Source organism: Saimiri boliviensis, chromosome 2 (genome assembly GCF_048565385.1).
Source record: "Saimiri boliviensis isolate mSaiBol1 chromosome 2, mSaiBol1.pri, whole genome shotgun sequence".
Lineage (NCBI taxonomy): Eukaryota > Metazoa > Chordata > Mammalia > Primates > Cebidae > Saimiri > Saimiri boliviensis.
In genome coordinates, this window is record NC_133450.1 from 194,903,752 (window position 1) to 194,914,855 (window position 11,104).

The following is an 11,104-nucleotide window of genomic DNA, read 5'->3' on the forward strand; positions in this document are numbered from 1 at the left end:
TCCATCTTGAGCAATTTTCAGGTGAAACTATATCACTTGCCAAAGCATGGGTTGACCCACATAAATCTTCAGCCATAATTAAGAGTAGATCATTGTGTTTTTATCCTCAGGCATTGAAGAATGATTATTGTGTTTTGTTTTGTTTTGTTTTTTAGTAATTCCACTAGCCTACATTTAACTGTTTGTATAACCTGCAACGATTGTAGCAGGTCACAACAGTTCTGTGACCTGCTAAACACAGGTCATAAAAGCTCAACTTGGCCAACCCAGATTTTATAAAATTGCAGCCTAAATTGGGCTCCATCAAGGAGTAAGGTGAGGTGGAGATTCTATCTTACAGTACAATTTGGTAAAATTGCATGATTTACTAACTGTGTTAACACAAAGTTGAGTTTTAGTTATGAGAGCTAATATTTGTGCATATGTCAAATCAAGATTACTTTGAAGATGATGCTCCAGTTTAGGCACCAAACTTAATAAATGTGAAGACAAATTGCATAAAATTTTACACTACCTTGGAAACTCTACTTTTCACATGCTTTTATTTATTTATTTATTTATTTATTTATTTATATTATAGTAGATGAATTGATACTATATGTGTTAGTCCACTATGTGTTGTTACAAGGAATACTTGAAATTAGGCAATTTATAAAGAAAACAGATTTGTTTGGCTCATAATTCTGCAGGCCATACAAGCATGGCACCAGCATCTGCTTGGCTGCTGCTGGGGCCTCAGAAAGCTTAAAATCATGGTGGAAGGCTGAGGGAGAACCAGTGTATCACTTGATGAGAGAGAGAGCAAGAGAGGGGGAGGAGTTGCCAGGCTTTTTAGACAACTAGTTAACTGATCACCAAGGGGATGGCACCAAGCCATTCATGAAGGATCCACCTCCATGACCCAAACACCTCCCACTAAGCCCCATCTCCAACGCTGGGGATCACATTTCAACATGCGATTTGGAGGGAATAAGCATCCAAAGTGTATCATTATACTTTCAAAATAATTTTGCTTACTTTTGTTATCAGCCTTTCAGTGAAAATGTTTATGACTGCCTCAGTATTGGAATACGAGAGAGATGTGTGTGTTAGGAAAGACATTTGGGTAGAAAAGTAACAGACTGAGTATAAAAGATGAGGTCAGAAAGAAAGTTGGTCTATCACAGAACAGTTCCACTCTCAATAGTCTGTAAGAGAACTGGGATACAATTCTCTGTGAGAAGTCCTTCATTTATGGAGTTCCTTATAGCTTCAGGAAGCTGTGAGACACTGTGTGTTCTTCTGTTACAGTTTTAGGTCAGGTTCTCCAGAAACAGATTCTCATACGACGATTTGCCTGCAGGAAGTTTACTGTGAAATGTGCTCCGAAGCAGCACCTGTTGGGGTTGAGGGAAGCAGGATGAAGCAGAGGGAGAAACTGATCAGGTGCAGCAGAAGCCTCAGCAGATTCCACAGGGAGTTCTGCAACAGGACAGGCCATTAAGAGCTGGCCCAAGGCCAGGCAAGGTGGCTCACACCTGTAATCCCAGCACTTCGGGAGGCCAAGGTGGGTGGATCACAAGGTCGGGAGTTTCAGACCAGCCTGGGCCAATGTGGTGAAACCCTGTCTTTGCTAAAAATAAGAAAATTAGCCAGATGTGGCGGCATGTGTCTGTAGTCTCAGCTACTCGAGAGGCTGAGGCAAGAGACTTGCTTGAATCCAGGAGGTGGAGGTTGTAGTGAGCCTAGATCATGCCACTGCACTCCAGCCTGGGCAGCAGAGTAAGACTCTGTTTCTTTCTTTCTTTTTTTTTTTAATTGCATTTTAGGTTTTGGGGTACATGTGAAGAACATGCAAGATTGTTGCATAGGTACACACATGGCAGTGTGGTTTTCTGCCTTCCGCCCCCTCGCCTGTATCTGTCCTTTCTCCCCATGCTATCTCTTCCCACCTCCCTACCCACTGTCCCTCCCCAATTTCCCCCCAATGGACCCCAGTGTGTAGTGTTCCCCTCCCTGTGTCCGTGTGTTCTCATTGTTCAACACCCGCCTATGAGTGAGAACATTCGGTGTTTGATTTTCTGCTCTTGTGTCAGTTTGCTGAGAATGATGGTTTCCAGGTTCATCCATGTCCCTACAAAAGACGTGAACTCATCGTTTTTGATGGATGCGTAATATTCCATGGTGTATATGTACCACATTTTCCCTATCCAGTCTATCATCGTTGGGCATTTGGGTTGGTTCCAGGTCTTTGCTATCGTGAACAGTGCTGCAATGAACATTCGTGTGCATGTGTCCTTATAGTAGAATGATTTATAATCCTTTGGATATATACCCAGTAATGGGATTGCTGGGTCAAATGGGATTTTTATTTTTAGGTCATTGAGGAATCGCCACACTGTCTTCCACAATGGTTGAATTAATTTACATTCCCACCAACAGTGTAAAAGTGTTCCTATTTCTCCACATCCTCTCCAGCATCTGTTGTCTCCAGATTTTTTAATGACCGCCATTCTAACTGGTGTGAGATGGTATCTCAATGTGGTTTTGATTTGCATTTCTCTAATGACAAATGATGATGAGCATTTTTTCATATGTTTGTTGGCCTCCTGTAAGACTCTGTTTCTAAAAAAAAAAAAAAGAAAAAAAAGAGCTGGCCCAAATTGAGGCAAGCAGGCAAGCTCTTTGATCCTCCCCTCAACCATCCTGTCAAGCAGACACTGGAAGCGGGCTGTCTTATGAGAGAGAGTGTGAACCTTTACTCCCTTTATCAGAGGCCATTTCTAAGAGTGTGACTTGGTCATGAGTTATCAGCCATTAACATTCCCGATAGCTGGTCTAGTGGTGAATCGTATGTGTCAACTTGACGGGATCATTGGGTGCCCAGATATTTGGCTAAGCCTTACCTCTGGGTGTGTCTGTGAGAGTGTTTCTGAATTACTACAGCATCAAATCTGTAGACAGAATAAGGCAGATTGCCCTTCCAGTGTTCTTGGGCATCATCCAGTGTGATGAGGACCCGAATAGAACAAAAAGGCAGAGGAAGGGAGAATTTGCTCTCTTTTTGACTACTTGAGTTTCTCCACTGCCCTCAGACTGGGGCCTTTGTTCTTCTGCTACTTCAAACTTTGTACTTGGGCTCAACTACACCACTGACTTTCCCGGGTCTCCAGTTTGCAGATAGCAAACTGTGAGATAACTCAGCCTACATAGTCATGTGAGTCAATTCCTCATAATAGATACAGATGCTCCTAAACTTACAGTGGGGTTGTGTCCTAATAAACTCATCCTAAGTTGAAAATATTGTAAGTTAAAAATGCATTTAATGCACCCAATGTACCAAACATCATAGCTTAGCCTAGCCTACCTTAAACATCCTCAGTACACTTACATTAACCTATAGTTTGGCAAAATCATCTAACACAAAACCTGTTTTATACTAAAGTGTTGAATATTTAATGCAATTTATTCAATACTATACTAAAAGTAAAAAACAGAGTTGTTTTACGGGTACTAAAAGTATGGCTTCTACCGAATGCATATCACTTTCACATAAAGTTGAAAAATCATGAAGTTGAACTATGATAAGTCAGGACTGTCTGTATATCTTATTAGTTCTGTTTCTTTGGAAACTAGCACACTGGGATCATGAGGTCTCTGTTTTGAAGAAGGACTAGGATGGCCTGACCACAGTACTTCCTGTGGTTACCATGTCCTATAGAATCAAGAGCACACAGTTATTATATTATTATTGCTGTTTATTAATGATCAGAGCTAACACTGAGATGTATTTATGCGTTTGAGACATATTAGACATGGAACACTGTGCCTAATGCTCTATGAAGCTAGCCACTTTAAGCATGATCACCTTGTGAGACAGTAGAAAGAACTGGTTATAAACTCAGGGTTTGGAGTCAAAGTGCCTAGGTAAAAAACAGCAGCTTAACTTCCTGATTCTAAGGTGTGAAACCCTGAACAAGATCCCTAAACTTGGAGACACTATCTCACAGAGTGTCTGGAAATGTTAAATGAGCTTAGTAGTATAAAGCATTTATGATGAAACAGCACACAAGCTATCATATAATGTATACTTAAATACTAGTTGTAATTATTGTCTTACTCACTTTATAGATGAGGAAACTGAGGCTTGTAGAGGTCAGTTAAATGCTGAGACACATTGACTTAGGCAAATTGACTAATGAGTTCATTCTCTTGCCTTTTTTGAACATTATCTGTAATAAAATTCTGTGTGTATTGGATATGTGAAGGTCCAGGAAATCAAATAGATTGTGTTCTCCATGTCTTCTCAATGAGATAATCAAACTGAGTGAAGATTAACTCTGTAAAATATTATGGATACTTCTGACATTGTGACATGATTCTAACTTTAAAGAGAACATGATCATTTACTTGCTTAGTCATTCATTATCCAAGAAAAATTTTTGAGTTGGGCTATTGTGTTCCATCTATTCTCTTAGACTTTGAAATAAAGTGTTTATCAGGATTGTCATTGTTCCTACACTTGTAAACTTATGATCAAATAAGGAAGCGTGTTAAATTTTATAAAAGAGAACTATAAGCTCTGAATATAGGAGGAAAAGTGAGTTTCATATTTGGTGATACTTAAATACCTACTAAAGTTATGGCAAAAACTGCCACTCCAGTACTCATAACCTACAAGAATCATTAATGGTGATCCTATTTCCCCTGACTCTTAATGTGGCCTCGCAGAATGTAGCAGAAACATTAAAATGTAAAAATTTAGTAATACAAGCAAGCCACCTCACTCAATGGCTATCCACCCTGAAGAGAGCATGAAATGTGAGATATTACTTTGCTGTTCAGTCAGTTGACTTCAGTTTCCATTTACTTCTTATGATATGTATACTTTATTGAGTTGGGTATAATTTTTATGTTAAAGGCACTTACTTTTCCAAAACATGGACTCTCAACATGAGCTATTTTATCTGTGCTGAACTGAAGAAATAGCAATCTTTTCAAATCCTGGAGGAAGATTTCTGGTGTTGATCTCACTCGTCTCCAGCATAGCATAGAATACAACCATACATGGCACTTCATCCATGATTAACGAGATTTTTAGTTTTTGTTTAGATTATACCCAATTTTTGCTTTATGTGCCAGTTTAGAAGTTAACCTCCAAATAAGATGTAACTCTATATAGTATTTTCTGTATCTGAATGGACCCCAGAGTCAGGTAAACTTGGGCTCAAATCACAATACCCTTATAACTGGCTGTGTGATTGAGAAAATTTAATTAACTTTTCTATGCTTCATTTTCCTCCTCTGTAAAATGGGAATAATCTTACAATACAGAGTGGCTAAGGATTAAATGAAAACATATGCAAAGCCCATTGTGCAGAATTTTATTGAGCAATAGTAGTCTATTAAGAAAAGTCCTTGCCAAACATGGAACTTGAGAGAGTCAGAGTTGGCACAACAGCTAAAACTTAGTTTGTGCTGACATGTGTATTAGGAGCCAGTAAAACATTGAAGGAACTGGTATATAAAACAGTGATTAAGTTTGGTTTTGGAGTTAGTGCTGAGCTTGAAACCCCACTTAATACACTTACAAGCTTTGTAACTTTGGGCAAGTTATTTAAATTCTCTAAGCTGTTCATCTGTAAAATGATGCAACTAATAATTCCTACTTCACAGGGTTGTTGTGGGGCTTAAATGAAATGATCCATGTAATGCACTTAGCTGAGTTCCTGGCACATAGTGTGCACTCCAAAGTGTTAGCTTTTATTATGGGAAAACTTCACACACTGGAACATTCTAATCCCTCTTGCAGCCCGTCATTTTATAGGAAAAGAAACTCAGTGATTTGTCTAGCTGATAAGTGGTGATACTTGTCTCAATCATGGATCTTTTGACCCTAAATTTCCTACAGACTGCTTCATAAGCAAATTCCTGTTAAAACTTTTGCTGCTGATATGATTTTACAATTGCATAGACCTGATAATCAACATTAATTCTGCAACAAAAATTAAACTCATGGAAATCCCCTGGAAGGTTGCAGTCACATACAAATATGTCAAAATGTGAAAGGTCAAAATGCCAGAATGAGTCTCCAGAAATAATTCAGAGGATATTCAATCTGAAATATTGAGGCAGAATTTTAAAAAGAAAATAAAAATGATACCTTTCTGTGCATACAAAGCATAGACTAAAAGTGAAAGGAGAACATAAAAGCACGTTTTTCACTTTTGTCTTACTTTAGGGAGAAGTCATAATTATTTCACTTCATGGCCTAGGGAAATTGTAATCTCTTGCTTGCTCATGAATATCAATTTTTTCTACTTATTAGAAGCCTCTTATTATTTACACCTTTAAAATAATTTTAGTGTTTGTGTTTTTCATCTGGGAGTGGAGTATTTCCTTTGGGCAGAAGAAATAAGTTAATGTAGCATTTCCATTGGTTAGATACCTGATAAAATTGGTCCATGTCTTTGAGCCTTAGACTCGAGTGTGATGAACAGATATTTAGTGTCATATTCAGAGTCATTAGAGCCCTGAATGCAGAGTGTTTGCTGTATATCATGTCTTTTGCACAAAGAAGCCATGTACAAATTCAAGGTAGTAGTGGTTCTAATTTACTCTGTCTATGCCATGGTCATTCATTCTTCATTTGGTTTAAGTGAACCCTTCTATCCTTTGCATTTAAGGTTGCCTAACAGCCACTGACCCAGAAAAGTGAAGCACATAGTTCCAACAAATTTGATGTAATTGTCCTGCTTCCTCTTCTCCTATCACTGTCTGTTCTCATTCTGACTCAATTCCTGTCCCTTTCTGGCACTGGACTGATTCTCTCCTACTCCTTACATTGTGTCTGAAGAGCTCCTAGCTTTCATGTCACCTTCAAGGATATTGGCTTTGATGGCTTGGATGTGTTATTGGCTCTCCCTGCTTTTAATGTCCTCTGGTGGGATATCCAGTCCTAATTGGTTTTCCTGCCCTCTACTAACTTACCTACTTGCAGCCCAGGAAAACAAATACAGTAGCATCAGGCAGACTTCTTAGATATCTGTTCCTGTCTCAGGGGATTTCATAATAGTTGCTCACTACCCCATTCCCCACTAGCATAATGAGAGTTTCGTACATATACATATATATACACACATATACATATTATTAGCATATTATTCTTGCATTACTTTTTTCTTTTAAAAATTATTTTCTTTTAAAAATATTTATTTTTAATTGACAATAATTTTTTATGTTTATGGGAGTACAACGTGATGTTTTGATCTATGTGGAAAGATTCATCATTATAGAAAGATTCAATCAAGCTAATTAATGTATCCCTCACCTCACCAACTTTTTTTCCTGGTAAGAGAAAAGTCAATCTCATAGAAGCAGAGCATAGAAAGTTCCAAGAGGCTGTGAAAAACAGGGAGGGGTGGAGAGAGATGTAGATCAAAGCGTCCACAGTTTCATTTCGACTGGAGGAATAAGTTATTGCACGGCACAGTGGTCATTGTTAATAATAATAAATTGTGTATTTCAAAACTGCTAAAAGAACACATTTTTAACATTCATGCACTGCTTTTTTTTTTTAAAAAATTACATTTTATTTATTCATTTCAAGGTGATGCCAGTATGTTACTTTGTATGCAGGCAAACCACCCTATGAAAAGGAGGAGGGATGCTGTGAGTCAAAAATGGCTTGATTGTTCTGCCTTTGTTTTATTTGTATGTTTGTTGTTAATACTTCATTAACTTTATATTTCTATTTTCTTAAGCTTTTATTTTAGGTTAGGGATACACATGCAGGTCTGTGTAAATTATATGCCACAGGGATTTGTTGTACAGGTTATTTTGTCACCTAGGGAATAAGCATAGTACTTGATAAGTAGTTTTTGATCCTCATTGTCCACCCTCAAGTAGGCCCTGGTGACTGTTGTTCCCTTCTTTGTGTCTATGTGTACTCAGTATTTAGCTTCCACTTATAAGTGAAAACATGTGGTATTTGGTTTTCTGTTCCTTTGTTTAGCTCACTTAGGATAATGACCTTCAGGTACATTGATGTTGCTGCAAAGGGTGTAATTTCATTCATTGTTTATAGCCGCATAGTATTCCATAATGTATATATACCACATTTTCTTTATCCAGTATATTGCTGATGGACCTTTAGGTTGATTCCATATTTTTTGCTATTGTGAATGATGCTGCAATGAACATAGGCATACATGTGTCTTTGTGGTAGAAAAATTTATATTCCTTTGGTTATGTACCTAAGGATAAGATTGCTAGGTCAACTGGTAGTTCTGTTTTAAGTTCTTTGAGAAATTGCCAAACTTCTTTTCGTAATGGTTGAACTAATTTACATTCCCACTAGCAGTATAAGCATTCTCTTTTCTCTGCAACCTCACCAGCATATGTAATTTTTTGACTTTAAAAAATAGCCATTCTGACTTGTGTGAGATGGGTATCTCATTGCAGTTTTGATTTGCATTTCTCTAATGATGTTGAACATTTTTTCATATAATTGTTGACTGCCATTGCTCTTTTTACATTACCTTTTTAAAAAACATAAAACCTGTATGTGCAGTGAATCATTTATACATTTTCATTCTGAAGTTATAATAATGTAATAATGAATACTCCTATGTACCAGGTACCATTCTAAGCACTTTATACACATCAAACTCATTTAATATTTAAAATTATCTTATCAGGTAGGTAACATTATCTTCATTTTATGGGTGAGATAACTGAACTATGGAGAAATTAAGTAATTTGTCAAAGGTTACCTAATACTATTAAATGAAACTCACACAACATTCTAACTATCGTATATTAGTGCATTAAATCTATTCAGTCATTGATGACATTGACTCTCCTTGGTCTAAGTGGTTCTGGGTACAAAATTCAGTAACAATGAAAGATGTGTTTGTCTACAGTTTCTCTTTCATTTCTCTGAACTCATTTCCCCATTGAAACATCATTCTCCCCCTCAAAGCCCAGTTCTTTTTATTGTCTTCTCAGGAGAAAAATAATGCTGATAGAGAATGTATATAAAAAGTAACATGACTCAAAAGAAAAGATGCAAATCCTCCATAAACATATAAAACAATGTTCAACCTTAATCAGGAAAATGCAAATAAGGCAAGACAATGTTCTTCACTGAAAAAATTAGCAGAATATTGAAAGATTGATAATCATGAAGTTATAGAGTGAAGTGTTCCATATACGCTCTGCTGCTGGATGTACAAATGGGGATAGCCTTTTTGGATGACAATTTGGCAGCATCTAATTAAAACTTACATATGGAAAATCTTCAAAGTAGCAATTCCACTTCAGATAATACATATCTTAGAGAAATAATCACAAGTGGAATGGTAAGCAGAAAGATGTGTGTCAAAGCATTAAAAGTAAGCACAAAATCCATCAATTGGTAATTAATTGAATAAATTATGGTGCTCCCATCAGTAGAACACCATATGTTTCACAATTCCAAACAATTAGGTAAATATACACATGTACTGATTTTTGAAAATCCACAAGATACACTGTAATTTGAAAAGACAAATTTTAAAAAGATAAATAAGTACCTCAGTTTACCTAAAAAGAAACACAACATTATGAACTTCTACATGGACATGTATGCCATACATGTAGACACCAAATGCAGTAGTAGCTGAAACTCGCTTTATCAAATTATAATTTCCCAAACCCCAGGTCCTACTGTTCTTATCTATATTGCTCTGCTGCCTAGCTTGGCCTTCTAAATGTTGAATCTGCTCTTTTCACTTAACCTGGCTATCTTATCTTAATGCCAAATAGGCTGAGCCTTGGATTTTGGATGTTCCAGTGGTCTCTTCAACAGTTTTTCATGTTCCTGTAGTGAGCTCATTGATGGCCACTTTGATTGTCCATGATATTGTGTTTCTGATCTCAGGACAAACCATGATTCTAAAGTAGACCAGGCAGGCTTCTGAGTACTGTGTGCTTCCAAAAACGATTACAAAGAAACTCAACTACTTGGGAAAGGAAGAAGCAGTCAACTGAAACAAACAGGTATGGGAAGTAAATAGCTGAGAAAAAGCCAGTGTGGGAATAAGGTGGGATGTGTTTCCCTGGTTCCAGGCCAGACATTTCCTGGGAAACATCTGGAAACACAGTGAAAGTGATGCTGGAGACATGGATGAGGAAAACACAAGAAATATTTATGGTAATTAAAAACCAGAACATGGGATGTGGTTGCCAAAGTGACTTAACTAATTCTTCTAAATGACACATGTTTTTCCCAGACTAAGTATGATCATGACACATGTTTTTGTAGGCATTGTCATAATTGTATTGTTGCCATTAAAGGTTCTCTTTTTTCTCCCCTTCTCTCAATATGCTGACAGTTTTGGCTTTGTGGCAGTGGGGTTGTTTTCCTGAAGACCTCATAGCCCACAGTCCTCCTTTTAATTCTGTAGGCACTGGAATCTGTACAGGTGATCCTGGGAATCAATTATTGTGGATGCAGAAGGAATACATGACTGTATCATCTTGAAGGGCTTGGTGTAAAAGGAGCAGGAAGAGCACTGGCTGTAACCGGATGTAGACTGCAAACTGTGTATACTCTATACACTTATCTTGTACAGTAGAGTATTTTGAAATCCCCACACTGCTCAAGTATCCTAGAGAGATTGTAGGGAAGGGTTGTCATCCATTCCTGAGTTACATGGATCTATGTAGATCCAATTGAATTTCTCCAGAGAGAGTAATATGATCTCTAACAGCTGGTATGATGGTGGCTGCAGAAGTCCAAAGTTGAGATTCCAGAGGGAAAGGGAGAACATAAGCAGAACCTGGTTGTAATCATTGATCCTGTTTGGACCTTTTTTTCTATAGGTACGCTCTGGAGGCTCTGGGCGTAGTTTAGGAGACAGTATTCAGATATAGCAGTAGAAATTACCACACTTTTGGGGCTGTTGAAACAGAGGCAGGATGACTGTCCCTCAAGGTGTTATGGGGAAGATTCAGGAATCAGATAAAATGGAAACCCTGGATGATTCCACAAGGAGCCTTGCAATCTCAGAATTTAGAATCATCAAGTTCTCAGTGTGAGTCAAAAATCATATGGAGTTGTAAAATATAATGTAGTATAATT